General features: G+C 38.3%; 1 protein-coding gene across 1 annotated transcript in view; it reads right to left on the bottom strand.

Moving 5' to 3' along the window:
- The window catches only part of wipf1b (WAS/WASL interacting protein family, member 1b), a 61,415-nt gene extending 50,332 nt beyond the window's left edge, over positions 1–11,083 (bottom strand). The window contains exon 1 of the mRNA XM_061966489.1: positions 10,942–11,083. The gene's annotated coding sequence lies outside the window, so the exon portion shown is untranslated. The remainder of the gene's footprint in view (positions 1–10,941) is intronic.
- Positions 11,084–15,741: the final 4,658 nt, after the last annotated feature.

The raw sequence follows: 15,741 nt of genomic DNA, 5'->3' as shown, positions 1-15,741 counted from the left end.
ATATATGTATATAATATATATATATATATATATATATATATATATATATATATATATATATATATATATATACATACATATATATATATATATATATATATATATATATATATATATATATATATATATATATATATATATATATATATATATACTGTATATGTATATATACATATATATATATATATATGTATATATATATATATATATATATATATATATATATATATATATATATATATATATATATATATATATATATATATATATATATACATATATACATATTCCAAGCGCGATGATGTCACGTTATCGATGGGAAAATGCATTTTTTGCCAATATGATTTGCCTCAGCATCTAGGAGACACCGAGAGTAACAAGCGGTAGAAAATGGATTAGAAAAGACAGATAAAAAATAATAATAATAATTGTTTAAATATTGCTTTATTTATTTTTAATTTTTTTAATTTTGGGACTTGCCACGGGACGGATTTTGGATCCGTAGTTTGGGGGATCCCTGGTTTAGTAAGAAAGAATTGTTTTAGTTATACTGTAAAACCTACAAACGTTGTTCGTAAGGATGAAAGAAGAATCCATACAAGTAGGAACACTACGGACGGTTAGAAGACCGAACGGTACTTCTACTTCCGGTTCAAAGCTTAAAACAGCAGGAATTTCAACGTCACCCAGCAGCACCTGCAGTGAGCAAAGTGGTCCAAAAGATGGCGCCGCAGCACAAACAATAACCCACCATTTGGGTGTCTTTGCGTGTGTTTAATAAAAACGATTTGGTTTGATGCCGTCAGCAAAGAAAAATCCATAAATTAGCCGCGGCGTACAAAGCGTAGGAAAAAAGTAGCGGCTTATAGTCCGGAATTTACGGAAGGTTTCTTACCTTTAAAAAAGGGGATTAAAGTATCTTAAAAAATATCAACAGTAAATAAATCCCCTAAATCAGGGGTGTCGAACACATTTTTACTGAGGGCCACATTGCAGATCTGGCTTTCCTTAGAGGGCCGCTTGTAACCGTGAATAATTCCTCATTATAATAATTTTCAAGTGCCTATGCATCTAATTATTATCATTTTTTACACACGATGTAAACATTTTTTTTAAATTTTGCAGTAAAAAATCGGCAGCCCAAAATTGTACTGTCAAATTTACGGTGTTTTTTTACTGCATATTACTGTAACTAAAAAAATTTTAGTACATCATTTTTTACAGTAAAATTCTGGCAACTGAGCTGGGAGGTTTTTTTTACCGTAACATCTATTGTCATTTTTACAGTGTACAATTTGATGCATAACTTGCTTCGAAATCATAAGTCAAGGAGATATTTAATAATATTTTTATTTTGATAAAGAGGTTTTACACATATGATAGTACATTTGTTGCATTATTAGATAATATTAAAGTTTAAAAGATATGCCATCGCATGCAATACATGCATTTTTTTCCCGTCAAAATGGAAAGAACGAATACATTTTGTAAGAAAAGATAAAGTACTTTCACATTAAACGGGCCACATTTAACGATGTGGCGGACCATATCTGGCCCCCAGTCCTTGGGTTGGACACCGGTGCCCTAAATAATTTAATTTTGTTTAAAAATAATTTAAAAAAAAATGTTTACCAGAAAAGTGTCCAAAATTCAATGTAAAGTGACCAGAAAATAGTTTTAAAAAATCATATAAACTGTCATTATTCACTTAAATATGATTATAAATATGCCAAGTAGGTTTATCATCAATGGATAATACAATGTTTTGACCATATTTGCTTTTGTGTAATTTAATCTTTTATTTATAGTATTTTATCTGATTGTGATTTTATATTTTAGCCTTTTTTGGGGGCAATGTTATCTGAATGTTATTTATTTTATTTTATTCTTTTTAAGGGGTAATTTAATCTGAATATGCTTTTATATTTACCCTTTTTATGTGGATATTTTTTATCTTATTGTGATTTTATATTTAATCTTTTTATGAAGAAATGTTATCTGATTGTGAGGTTATATTTTAGCCTTTTTTGGGGGGAAATGTTATCTGATTGTGATTTTTTATTTTATTATTTTTAAGGGGAAATTTCATCTCAATATGCTTTTTTTTGCCCTTTTTATGGGGAAATGTTATCTGATTGTGAGGTTATATTTTAGCCTTTTTATGGGGAAATTTTATCTAAATGTGATTTTATATTTTATAATTTTTATGTGGAAATGTTATCCGAGTGTGATTTTTTTAAATATTATTTTTAAGAGGAAATTTAATCTGAATATACTTTTATATTTACTGGTACCCTTTTTATGGGGAAAATTTTTCTAAATGTGATTTTATATTTTATCCTTTTTATGGTGAAATTTTATCTAAATGTGATTTTATATTTTATCCTTTTTATGGAGAAATCTTATCTGATTGTGGGGTTATATTTTTGCCTTTTTCGGGGGAAATGTTATCTCAATGTGATTTATTTTATTTTATTCTTTTTAAGGGGTAATTTAATCTGAATATGCTTTTATATTTACCCTTTTTATGTGGAAATGTTATCTGATTGTGATTTTATATTTAACCTTTTTATGAATAAATTTTATCTGATTGTGATTTTATATTTAACCTTTTTATGAATACATTTTATCTGATTGTGAGGTTATATTTTAGTCTTTTTGGGGGGGAAATGTTATCTGAATGTGATGTTTATTTTATTCTTTTTAAGGGGAAATTTAATCTGAATATGCTTTTTATTTACCCTTTTTATGGGGAAATGTTATCTGAGTGTGAAGTTATATTTTAGCCTTTTTATGGGTAAATGTTATCTAAATGTGATTTTATATTTCATCCTTTTTATGGAGAAATGTTATCTGATTGTGGGGTTATATTATTGCTTTTTTCGGGGGGGGAATTTTATCTCAATGTGATTTTTTATTTTATTATTTTTAAGGGGAAATTTAATCTAAATATGCTTTTATATTTACCCCTTTTATGTGGAAATTTTATCTGATTGTGAGGTTATATTTTAGCCTCTTTTGGGGGGAAATTTCATCTGACTGTGATTTGATATTTGATCCTTTTTAAGGGGAAAATTTGATCTAAATGTGATTTGATATTTTATCCTTTTTATGGGGAAATGTTATCTAATTGTGGGGTTATACTTTAGCTTTTTTGGGGGAAAATTTTATCTGAATGTGAATTTGTATATTATTCTTTTTAAGGGGAAATTTAATCTGAATATGCTTTTATATTTACCTTTTTACAGGGAAATTTTTATCTGATTGTGAGGTTATATTTTAGCATTTTTTGGGGGGAAATTTTATCTAAATGTGATTTTATATTTTATCATTTTTTTATGTGGAAATGTTATCTGATTGTGATTTTTTATTTTATTATTTTTAAGGGGAATATATATATATATATTTTTATATTTACCCTTTTTATGGTGAAATTTTATCTAGATGTGATTTTATATGTATCCTTTTTATGGGGAAATTTTATCTATATGTGATTTTATATTTCATCCTTTTTATGGAGAAATTGTATCTGATTGTGAGGTTATATTGTATCCTTTTTATGGGGAAATTGTATCTAAATGTGATTTTACCCTTTTTATGGGGAATGTTTATCTGATTGTGAGGTTATATTTTAGCTATTTTGGGGGGAAAATTGTATCTGGATGTGATTTTATATTTCATCCTTTTTATGGGGAAATATCTAAAAGTGATTTTATATTTGTATCCTTTTAGTACATTCCAAATGTATAATCTTAGCGATGCGTGTATTGCTTGTTACGTGGTAGTTATTTGTATTGCATGTCTTAGACTGACTTTCTTCCTGTGTGTTTGTTTAATGGATCCTCCTGATCTTGCTGGCTGCAAAACAAGTTTACCTTCGGGCGCTAATAAAGTCACCTCACCTCACCTAACATACAAATCATAATAACACATCATTATTATTATGAATATATTATTATTAGTGCATCTCATCAGGGTTAAGTCTCCCACGGTCTTCAAAAACTAATGACGCCTCTGTTTCTAACTTTAATCAAGGGTCCTTGAACACACCACAGTAATGCGCAACGAGACGCCAAAGTGAAACTCGTTCACAACTTTCTCCCATGTCTTATATCTAAGGTGAACCTTGATGACTTTGTGACGTCTGTGTCGATTAATTCATTAATTAGATTCAAGCAACGTTATCATTCAACTTTTATCGCCATATGTATTTTATATTAACATTCATAACTTCTTCATCTTCAAACTTTACAAAAGTGAGCTATGACTATCCTGTCTTGTTTTCTTACTCTTCTTTCAGTTTTTCTGAGGTGTCAGGAAGTAGTCTTTGCCTTTTTATTTTCCTATTTTAATGCGTATTCAGAACGAATGGAGTCAGTCCTCCAGCGTTGTGATGAGCAGGTAGGTGTTTAGCAGGTGAGCATCAGGCAGCGGACTCTCCCCAAATGATAATAAACACCTCCCAGTCAACTACTAGTAACATCACTATGAGCCCGTTGGTTGACCTTCTAGAAACCTAAACGGCAGCTGAACTCGCTCGCAGTCCTGACTTGAGGTGAAGGCTAATTCGCTTTTAGCGTAACGCTAGCTCATTTTGTGGTGTGTGTATGTGTGTGTGTTATGGACAGCAAAGCCCTGTCTGTCTGTTATTTCACTTTACCTTTTTCTGTGTTGATTGAGCTGTGTTGAAGCAGCAAAAAAAGACATTTTGTTAAATGAAGAGTTTCTGTCTCTGATAGTTGATATAATAATGTAAGTGCATCATTAAGCCTACATGAACTCCATGGTGTTCAGGGATGAATAGTCTCTCCTATTGCTATTGTACTATTTTTTCAGCTATAGTTACATTAATCATTAGTAATGTAGCAGCCTAGTTTTGAATGGCAGGGTCCCTGCTATCACATGTTGATAAAAATATAACATTATCAACTACAGGCTTCCCAAATGCTGTAATAAATTAAGCATGATGAGTTGACTTGAAACTGTTTAATGTTGCACTTTTTATATGTAGAAGAAAAGTTTTGTCATTTTATTTAATCTGAGCAACAACTTGAGGCAGTTTAATGTTGATTAACGTGGGCAGAATTATTATAGTGTTCCGAATGTTAAAAGCATAAAGTCATTGTTTACAAATTTGGTAAATAAATAACCAAAAAAATGTATATTTTGTTGTTTTCTTACTGTACCGAAAATGAACCGAACCGTGACCTCCAAACCGAGGTACGTACCGAACCGAAATTTTTGTGTACCGTTACACCCCTAGAAATCGCTAATGCTAATCAGAAGCATGTTTACGGCATATCCAATTTAAATTAGCATCGAGCTAGCCTGTTTTGACTCGTGACTTGCTTGCTTTGTTACCATGGAAAAGTGTAACGTTACGGAATACGCTCGTTTCCCCGCCAAATGCTTTGCAACCTCGGTGTCAAAAATTGGGCGCCGTTTGATTTCACGTGAATTGCTAACCGGCAGTACCGATGGAAACGGGCGAGTACCGACAAAAATACTGAATTCAGTAGTGAAGTGAATTATATTTATATAGCGCTTTTCTCCAGTGACTCAAAGCGCTTTACATAGTGAAAACCCAATATCTAAAAGTTACATTTAAACCAGTGTGGGTGGCACTGGGAGCAGGTGGGTAAAGTGTCTTGCCCAAGGACACAACGGCAGTGACTAGGATGGCGGAAGCGGGGATCGAACCTGGAACCCTCAAGTTGCTGGGACGGCCGCTCTACCAACCGAGCTATGCCGCCCCAGTTTGATTGAGGTGTCAGAAAGTAGTCTTTGCCTTTTTATTTTCCTATTTTAATGATGTTAGCTGCGATGAGGTGGCGACTTGTCCAGGGTGTACGCCGCCTTCTGCCCGATTGTAGCTGAGATAGGCTCCAGCGCCCCCCACGACCCCGAAGGGAATAAGCGGTAGAAAATGGATGGATGGATGGAAGATCTGTGTTGTTGTTGTTGTTGTTGTTGTTGTTGTTGTCAGGGACAAGTGTTGTGAATTAGCTTTGGCTACAAACACTATGATGCATACATGGGATGACTGTTTCAGATATCTATATTTCTGTATCTGTCCCTATTTCAAATAAACCAGAAAGAAATAAAGATTCATTACCTTGAATATGTCTTTTGTCGTGCCCTAAAAAGTGTTAATACTGTAAGTATTGCACTTAATACACACGGTTGCAACGTGCATCTCAGCTGTCGTTTCAAATGCCAGAGTTGGAGGCGTGGAAATCGCCATGTGAAATCGCAAATGCTAATCAGAAGCATGTTTATGGCATATCCAATGTAAATTAGCATCGAGCTAGTCTGTTTTGACTCGTGACTTGCTTGCTTTGTTGCCACGGAAATGTGTAACGTCACTCAGAGGCCGTCTGCTACGGAATACGCTTGTTTCCCTGCCAAATGCTTGACAAGGTGTCCAAAATTGCCGCCGTTTGATTTTTACATGAATTGGTAACCGGCAGTACCGTCGGAAACGGGCGAGTACCGACAAAAATACTGAATTCAGTAGTGAAGTGAATTATATTTATATAGCGCTTTTCTCCAGTGACTCAAAGCGCTTTACATAGTGAAAACCCAATATCTAAAAGTTACATTTAAACCAGTGTGGGTGGCACTGGGAGCAGGTGGGTAAAGTGACTTGCCCAAGGACACAACGGCAGTGACTAGGATGGCGGAAACGGGGATCGAACCTGGAACCCTCAAGTTGCTGGCACGGCCGCTCTACCAACCGAGCTATGCCGGCCCAGATTGATTGAGGTGTCAGAAAGTAGTCTTTGCCTTTTTATTTTCCTATTTTAATGATGTTAGATCTGTGTTGTTGTTGTTGTTGTTGTTGGGGACAAGTGTTGTAAATTAGCTTTGGCTACAAACACTATGATGCATACATGGGATGACTGTTTCAGATATCTATATTTCTGTATCTGTCCCTATTTCAAATAAACCAGAAAGAAAGAAAGATTCATTACCTTGAATATGTATTTTTGTCGTGCCCTAAAAAGTGTTAATACTGTAAGTATAGCACTTAATACACACCGGCCGTTCGGTTGCAACGTGCATCTCAGCTGTCGTTTCAATTGCCAGAGTTGGAGGTGTGGAAATCGCCATGTGAACTCGCAAATGCTAATCAGAAGCATGTTTATGGCATATCCAATGTAAATTAGCATCGAGCTAGCCTGTTTTGACTTGTGACTTGCTTGCTTTGTTGCCACGGAAATGTGTAACGTCACTTAGAGGCCGTCTACGCTTGTTTCCCTGCCAAATGCTTGACAAGGTGTCCAAAATTGGCGCCGTTTGATTTTACATGAATTGGTAACCGGCAGTACCGACGGAAACGGGCGAGTGCCGACAAAAATACTGAATTCAGTAGTGAAGTGAATTATATTTATATAGCGCTTTTCTCCAGTGACTCAAAGCGCTTTACATAGTGAAAACCCAATATCTAAAAGTTACATTTAGTCTTTGCCTTTTTATTTTCCTATTTTAATGATGTTAGCTGCGATGAGGTGGCGACTTGTCCAGGGTGTACTCCGCCTTCCGCCCGATTGTAGCTGAGATAGGCTCCAGCGCCCCCCGCGACCCCGAAGGGAATAAGCGGTAGAAAATAGATGGATGGATGGAAGATCTGTGTTGTTGTTGTTGTTGTTGTTGTTGTTGTTGTTGTTGTTGTTGTTGGGGACAAGTGTTGTAAATTAGCTTTGGCTACAAACACTACGATGCATACATGGGATGACTGTTTCAGATATCTATATTTCTGTATCTGTCCCTATTTCAAATAAACCAGAAAGAAAGAAAGATTCATTACCTTGAATATGTATTTTTGTCGTGCCCTAAAAAGTGTTAATACTGTAAGTATTGCACTTAATACACACCGGCCGTTCGGTTGCAACGTGCATCTCAGCTGTCGTTTCAATTGCCAGAGTTGGAGGTGTGGAAATCGCCATGTGAAATCGCAAATGCTAATCAGAAGCATGTTTATGGCATATCCAATGTAAATTAGCATCGAGCTAGCCTGTTTTGACTTGTGACTTGCTTGCTACGTTGCCATGGAAATGTGTAACGTCACTTAGAGGCCGTCTGCTACGGAATACGCTTGTTTCCCTGCCAAATGCTTGACAAGGTGTACAAAATTGGCGCCGTTTGATTTTACATGAATTGGTAACCGGCAGTACCGACGGAAACGGGCGAGTACCGACAAAAATACTGAATTCAGTAGTGAAGTGAATTATATTTATATAGCGCTTTTCTCTAGTGACTCAAAGCGCTTTACATAGTGAAAACCCAATATCTAAAAGTTACATTTAAACCAGTGTGGGTGGCACTGGGAGCAGGTGGGTGAAGTGTCTTGCCCAAGGACACAACGGCAGTGACTAGGATGGCGGAAGCGGGGATCGAACCTGGAACCCTCAAGTTGCTGGGACGGCCGCTCTACCAACCGAGCTATGCCGCCCCAGTTTGATTGTGGTGTCAGAAAGTAGTCTTTGCCTTTTTATTTTCCTATTTTAATGATGTTAGCTGCGATGAGGTGGCGACTTGTCCAGGGTGTACGCCGCCTTCCGCCCGATTGTAGCTGAGATAGGCTCCAGCGCCCCCCGCGACCCCGAAGGGAATAAGCGGTAGAAAATGGATGGATGGATGGAAGATCTGTGTTGTTGTTGTTGTTGTTGTTGTTGTTGTTGTTGTTGTTGTTGTCAGGGACAAGTGTTGTGAATTAGCTTTGGCTACAAACACTATGATGCATACATGGGATGACTGTTTCAGATATCTATATTTCTGTATCTGTCCCTATTTCAAATAAACCAGAAAGAAATAAAGATTCATTACCTTGAATATGTCTTTTGTCGTGCCCTAAAAAGTGTTAATCCTGTAAGTATTGCACTTAATACACACGGTTGCAACGTGCATCTCAGCTGTCGTTTCAAATGCCAGAGTTGGAGGCGTGGAAATCGCCATGTGAAATCGCAAATGCTAATCAGAAGCATGTTTATGGCATATCCAATGTAAATTAGCATCGAGCTAGTCTGTTTTGACTCGTGACTTGCTTGCTTTGTTGCCACGGAAATGTGTAACGTCACTCAGAGGCCGTCTGCTACGGGATACGCTTGTTTCCCTGCCAAATGCTTGACAAGGTGTCCAAAATTGCCGCCGTTTGATTTCACATGAATTGGTAACCGGCAGTACCGATGGAAACGGGCGAGTACCGACAAAAATACTGAATTCAGTAGTGAAGTGAATTATATTTATATAGCGCTTTTCTCTAGTGACTCAAAGCGCTTTACGTAGTGAAAACCCCAATATCTAAAAGTTACATTTAAACCAGTGTGGGTGGCACTGGGAGCAGGTGGGTGAAGTGTCTTGCCAAAAGACACAACGGCAGGGACTAGGATGGCAGAAGCTGGAATCGAACCTGGAACCCTCAAGTTGCTGGCACGGCCGCTCTACCAACCGAGCTATACCGCCACAGTTTGATTGAGGTGTCAGAAAGTAGTCTTTGCCTTTTTATTTTCCTATTTTAATGATGTTAGATCTGTGTTGTTGTTGTTGTTGTTGTTGTTGTTGTTGTTGTCGGGGACAAGTGTTGTAAATTAGCTTTGGCTACAAACACTATGATGCATACATGGGATGACTGTTTCAGATATCTATTTTTCTGTATCTGTCCCCATTTCAAATAAACCAGAAAGAAAGAAAGATTCATTACCTTGAATATGTCTTTTGTCGTGCCCTAAAAAGTGTTAATACTGTAAGTATTGCACTTAATACACACGGTTGCAACGTGCATCTCAGCTGTCGTTTCAAATGCCAGAGATGGAGGCGTGGAAATCGCCATGTGAAATCGCAAATGCTAATCAGAAGCATGTTTACGGCATATCCGATGTAAATTAGCATCGAGCTAGCCTGTTTTGACTCCTGACTTGCTTGCTTTGTTGCCATGGAAATGTGTAACGTCACTTATACGCTTGTTTCCCCGCCAAATGCTCGCAACCTCGGTGTCAAAAATTGGGCGCCGTTTGATTTCACGTGAATTGGTAACCGGCAGTACCGACGGAAACGGGCGAGTACCGACAAAAATACTGAATTCAGTAGTGAAGTGAATTATATTTATATAGCGCTTTTCTCCAGTGACTCAAAGCGCTTTACATAGTGAAAACCCAAGTTACATTTAAACCAGTGTGGGTAAAATTTCTTGCCCAAGAACACAACGGCATTGACTAGGATGTCGGAAGCGGGGATCGAACCTGGAACCCTCAAGTTGCTGGGACGGCCGCTCTACCAACTGAGCTATACCAGTCTCTAACGCCTGGACGGGGTATCGATAAGTGATATCGGTTCAATATCAGCAAAAAATCCATGTTAATTGCTTTTAATGCTTTTTAACGACCCGCGGAATAATATTTGATCCGAAGTGAAAAAAGTTGGGTGAAATGACTCTAATGTGGGGTTCTGTGCGAAAGGCACAGACCCGACATTGTTGTTGGTCATATTTCTGTATGAAAGGTGCTTATTATAACACTGATGCCGCCATGTTGCGTGAGGGGGGGAAGAAGAAGAAAAAAAAAAGAGGCTTTTAATCTGCATAACTAATCTTAGGTGGCAATCTCTCCTCTGGAGATGTTGACTGTCAAACAGGATATGCGGATGAGCAGTCCTTCTGTCACGGCCTGTCACATGTCAATGCTCTTTTCCGCCAAACCGGCGACAAAACACGTAATGGTTTTTTTTAGTGCGTGCAAAAAAAAAAAAAAAAAAAAAAAAAAAAGGCGAAATGTGCACAGAGAGAGAGAGAGGGAGAGAGAGAGAGAGAAAGTCCGAAAATGAGCCAAGGCGGGCGGGCAGCCAACAACAACGCCTCGCCGAGCCTCCGGCCGGCGGCGGAACTTTCCTGCCCCGCTGCAAGGACCGCCGTGAGACGGATGGGAAGGCGACAACTTTACTCACCTCGGCACGCGTGGAGCAGCACCGCGCGCGGCCCGGTTAGTCGTCCACGGAGCGCTTTCGCCGATGCGATGAGGAGGCTTGTGTGCGACTGCGCGCGCAGGCGGTGGTCAAGTCTGCAAAGGGGCGGGGCCAGATGATCCTCCTCCTCCCCCCCTCCTCCTTCTCCTCCTCAAGAGCCCTGCGTGCATGCATACGTGCGTGAGTTTTTCCACAACAAAATAAGGTAAAAACACAAAGGACATAAAAAAAACGCTGATGCAAACCAGCGGCGCCGTTTCTACATACAGCTACAAAACAATACATATTCCGCACATGCATAGAACAGTGTTTTTCTTCTTTTTATTTTTATTATCCATTACATCATATTCACATATATCATATATCTGTTGTCTGTCCTAAATGTCAAAATATTTTTTGTTTATATCCCAACCATACCACCCCCCACCCCAAAAAAGAAAGAAACAGCAAAAAAAAAAAAGTAGTATCTATAAATACATCAATTAAATAAACAAAAAAAAAAATAATAATACATTAATAATAATCAGAAATTAAATAAAAAAATATAAACAGATACATATATATATACATATTAGAGATGCGCGGTTTGCGGGCACAACCGCGGAGTCCGCGGATTATCCGCGGATCGGGCGGATGAAATTAAATGATAAATAAATGGGTTGTACTTGTATAGCGCTTTTCTACCTTCAAGGTACTCAAAGCGCTTTGACACTACTTCCACATTTACCCATTCACACACACATTCACACACGGAGGGAGCTGCCATGCAAGGCGCTAACCAGCACCCATCAGGAGCAAGGGTGAAGTGTCTTGCTCAGGACACAACGGACATGACGAGGTTGGTACTAGGTGGGGATTGAACCAGGGACCCTCGGGTCGCGCACGGCCACTCTCCAATTAGATTTTATCCGCGGGTCGGGTCGGGCGGTTGAAATAAAAAAAAAATTAGATTTTAAATAGATTCAGGCGGGTGGCAGTTAAACCAATTCGGAAATATATATACATAGTTAAATGTTGTTACCCACATACGAAAAACGAGCAGGCACCTGCTGCATATGCCACAACAGAAGAAAAAAAAAAGAGAGATGGACGCTTTTACGGAGCGGAGAAGGGACGCCTCGCCGGGGTCCGGGACCGAGGCCCCTTCCCCCGAGAGGGCCCCACCGGGAGCCGTAGCTGAGGCGATCCGCGAGAAGGGCCCGACGCACGTCCAGGGTCACCACCGCGCCCACCGCACCGACACCCCGCCTCGTCCGCCTTCGCCGCGGCCGGCGTCACGCGCAGCAGGTAAGCAGCTTACCTGCCCGCCACCCCCGTGGCCGGGGGCTCGTAACAGGGGTCACTCCGCGCGCTCCGCCCGTGCAGCTTACCTGCCCGCCACCCCTGTTGCCGGGGGCGCGTAACAGGGGTGGGGCTCACGAAAGGGGTGGGGCTCACCCTGGTTGATATAGACAGCAGGACGGTGGCCATGGAAGTTGGAACCCGCTAAGGAGTGTGTAACAACCCACCTGCCGAATCAACTAGCCCTGAAAATGGATGGCGCTGGAGCGTCGGGCCCATACCCGGCCGTCGCCGGCAGCGAGACGCGCTTGGAGGTGCGCTCAGCGCGGCTCCCATATGATTGCGCACTGGTGTGCGTCTGGGCCGTGACAGCGTGGCACGCGAATGTCTGTGCTGCATTGGATCAGTCTCCTTTCTTTAACAGGCAAAAGCTTTATAACCTCACTAATGCCTTGCATCGTTTATATTAGATATATAACAACGGGCGGGTGCGGGCGGGTGCGGTTCTGATCAAATGTTAGATCGGGTGGATGGCGGATGGTTGACGACTTTCTGATGCGGTTGCGGATGAAATAATTGCCTATCCGCGCATCTCTAATACATATATATATATTAGGGGTATCTCTAATACATATATATATATTAGGGGTGTAACGGTACACAAAAATTTCGGTTCGGTACGTACCTCGGTTTGGAGGTCCCGGTTCGGTTCATTTTCGGTACAGTAAGAAAACAACAAAATATAAATTTTTTGGTTATTTATTTACCAAATTTGTAAACAATGGCTTTATCCTTTTAACATTGGGATCTCCGCTTCCGCCATCCTAGTCACTGCCGTTGTGTCCTTGGGCAAGACACTTCACCCACCTGCTCCCAGTGCCACCCACACTGGTTTAAATGTAACTTTTAGATATTGGGTTTTCACTATGTAAAGCGCTTTGAGTCACTAGAAAAAAGCGCTATATAAATATAATTCACTTCACTACTGAATTCAGTATTTTTGTCGGTACTCGCCCGTTTCCGACGGCACTGCCGGTTAGCAATTCACGTGAAATCAAACGGCGCCCAAATTTTGACACCGAGGTTGCAAAGCGTTTGGCGGGGAAACGAGCGTATTCCGTAACGTTACACTTTTCCATGGTAACAAAGCAAGCAAGTCACGAGTCAAAACAGGCTAGCTCGATGCTAATTTAAATTGGATATGCCGTAAACATGCTTCTGATTAGCATTAGCGTTCTTTCTTTCTTTAGTTTATTTCGAACATGAACACACTTACATCATAATACATCACACAATTTCATATCATTTCATTTTACATCATGCCCGAAAAGGAGTAGGAAGAAGCAAAGCTTATTTAATCCTACCCCTTTCTCACTTCAAGCGTTTACAAATATATAGAATCATTTACTGACCTTTTATATAATAAAATAACATCTATGAATTAGTATACAACAGTTTTGTAATATGTAATTAATTAATTAATTCAGTCATTATTAACATACTGAGATACTTTCAACCTTATTTTCAATAGGGTTGAAAGTATTTCTCATAATTCTTCTTTTTTGTACTCTGCAAGCACTATTATTTTGAACAACCTCTTAAACTGGATCATATCAGTACAATTTTTAACTTCTTTACTTAATCCATTCCATAATTTAATTCCACATACTGATATGCTAAAAGTTCTAAGTGTTGTACGTGCATATAAATGTTTTAAATTATTTTTTCCTCTAAGGTTATATTTCTCCTCTTTAGTTGAGAAGAATTGTTACATTCTTTGGTAGCAGGTTATAGTTTGCTTTGTACATCATTTTAGCTGTTTGCAATTTTACCAAATCACCAAACTTTAATATTTCTGACTTAATAAATAAAGGCTTTGTGTGTTCTCTATATCCAACATTATGTATTATTCTAACTGATCTTTTTTGTAATGTAGCGCACATTTGTAGTTATTTCCCCATATTTCTGCACAATAACTCAGATATGGTAACACTAGCGAGCAGTAGAGAATATGCAGTGATTTTTGGCCCAGGACATATTTTGCTTTATTCATTATTGAAATGTTTTTTGCCACCTTATGTTGTATGTTTTGTATATGAGATTTCCAGTTCATTTGATCATCTATTAATACTCCCAAAAATCTAGTTTCTTTTACCCTTTCTATGTCTACTTCGTCTATTTGTATTTGTGTATGATGCTCTTTTCTACTATTACCAAATAGCATTATTTTAGTTTTACTGAGATTCAAAGATAGTCTGTTTTTGTCAAACCATCTTTTTAATTTGTTCATTTCTTCTGTTATTATTTGTATTATCTTCTGTGTGCTCTCTCCTGAACAGAAAGCAGTTGTGTCGTCTGCAAATAAAACTAACTTTAAGTCCTTCGTAACCTTACAAATGTCGTTTATATAAAGATTGAACAATCTTGGTCCCAGTATTGACCCCTGGGGTACACCATAGGATATATCTAGCCGTGTTGACATATTTTCACCCATATTTACATATTGCTTCCTGTTGGTTAAATAACTTCTTACCCAATTCAATACCAAACCTCTGATGCCATATCGTTCTAATTTTCGTATTAAAATATCATGATTAATTGTGTCAAATGCTTTTGTTAAGTCCATGAATACTGCGGCCGCACATTCTTTACCATCTATTGCATTGGTAATTTCCTCTGTTATTTTGGTTAGTGCTATTGATGTTGAGATATTTGCTCGGAATCCATATTGGTTCTCCACAAGCGTCCCACTTTTGTTAATAAATAAATCTAATCGACTATTGAATAATTTTTCCAAGATTTTGGAGAATTGTGGAAGTAATGAAACTGGTCTGTAGTTAGTAAACTGGTGTACGTCTCCATTCTTATAAATTGGTACGACTTTTGCAATTTTCATTATATCAGGGAATTTACCGGTTAAAAATGATACATTGGTGATATATGTCAGAGGTTCTGAAATGTCTTGTATAACCTTTTTTATCGTTACCATATCTATTCCATGACAGTCGGTTGAGTTTCTAGGGGTGTAACGGTACACACAAATTTCGGTTCGGTACGTACCTCGGTTTGGAGGTCACGGTTCGGTTCATTTTCGGTATAGTAAGAAAACAACAAAATATACATTTTTTGGTTATTTATTTACCAAATTTGTAAACAATGGCTTTATCCTTTTAACATTGGGAACACTATAATAATTCTGCCCACGTTTATCAACATTAAACTGCCTCAAGTTGTTGCTCAGATTAAACAAAATGACAAAACATTTCTTCTACGTATAAAAAGTGCAACATTAAACAGTTTCAAGTCAACTCATAACGCTTAATTTATTACAGCATTTGGGAAGCCTGTAGTTGATAATGTTATATTTTTATCAACATGTGATAGCAGGGACCCTGCCATTCAAAACTAGGCTGCTACATTACTAATGATTAATGTAACTATAGCTGAAAAAAATGGTACAATAGCAATAGGAGAGACTATTCATCCAAGAACACCATGGAG

Source organism: Nerophis lumbriciformis, linkage group LG02 (genome assembly GCF_033978685.3).
Source record: "Nerophis lumbriciformis linkage group LG02, RoL_Nlum_v2.1, whole genome shotgun sequence".
NCBI lineage: Eukaryota > Metazoa > Chordata > Actinopteri > Syngnathiformes > Syngnathidae > Nerophis > Nerophis lumbriciformis.
This window is presented reverse-complemented; position numbering and strand designations above follow the sequence as displayed.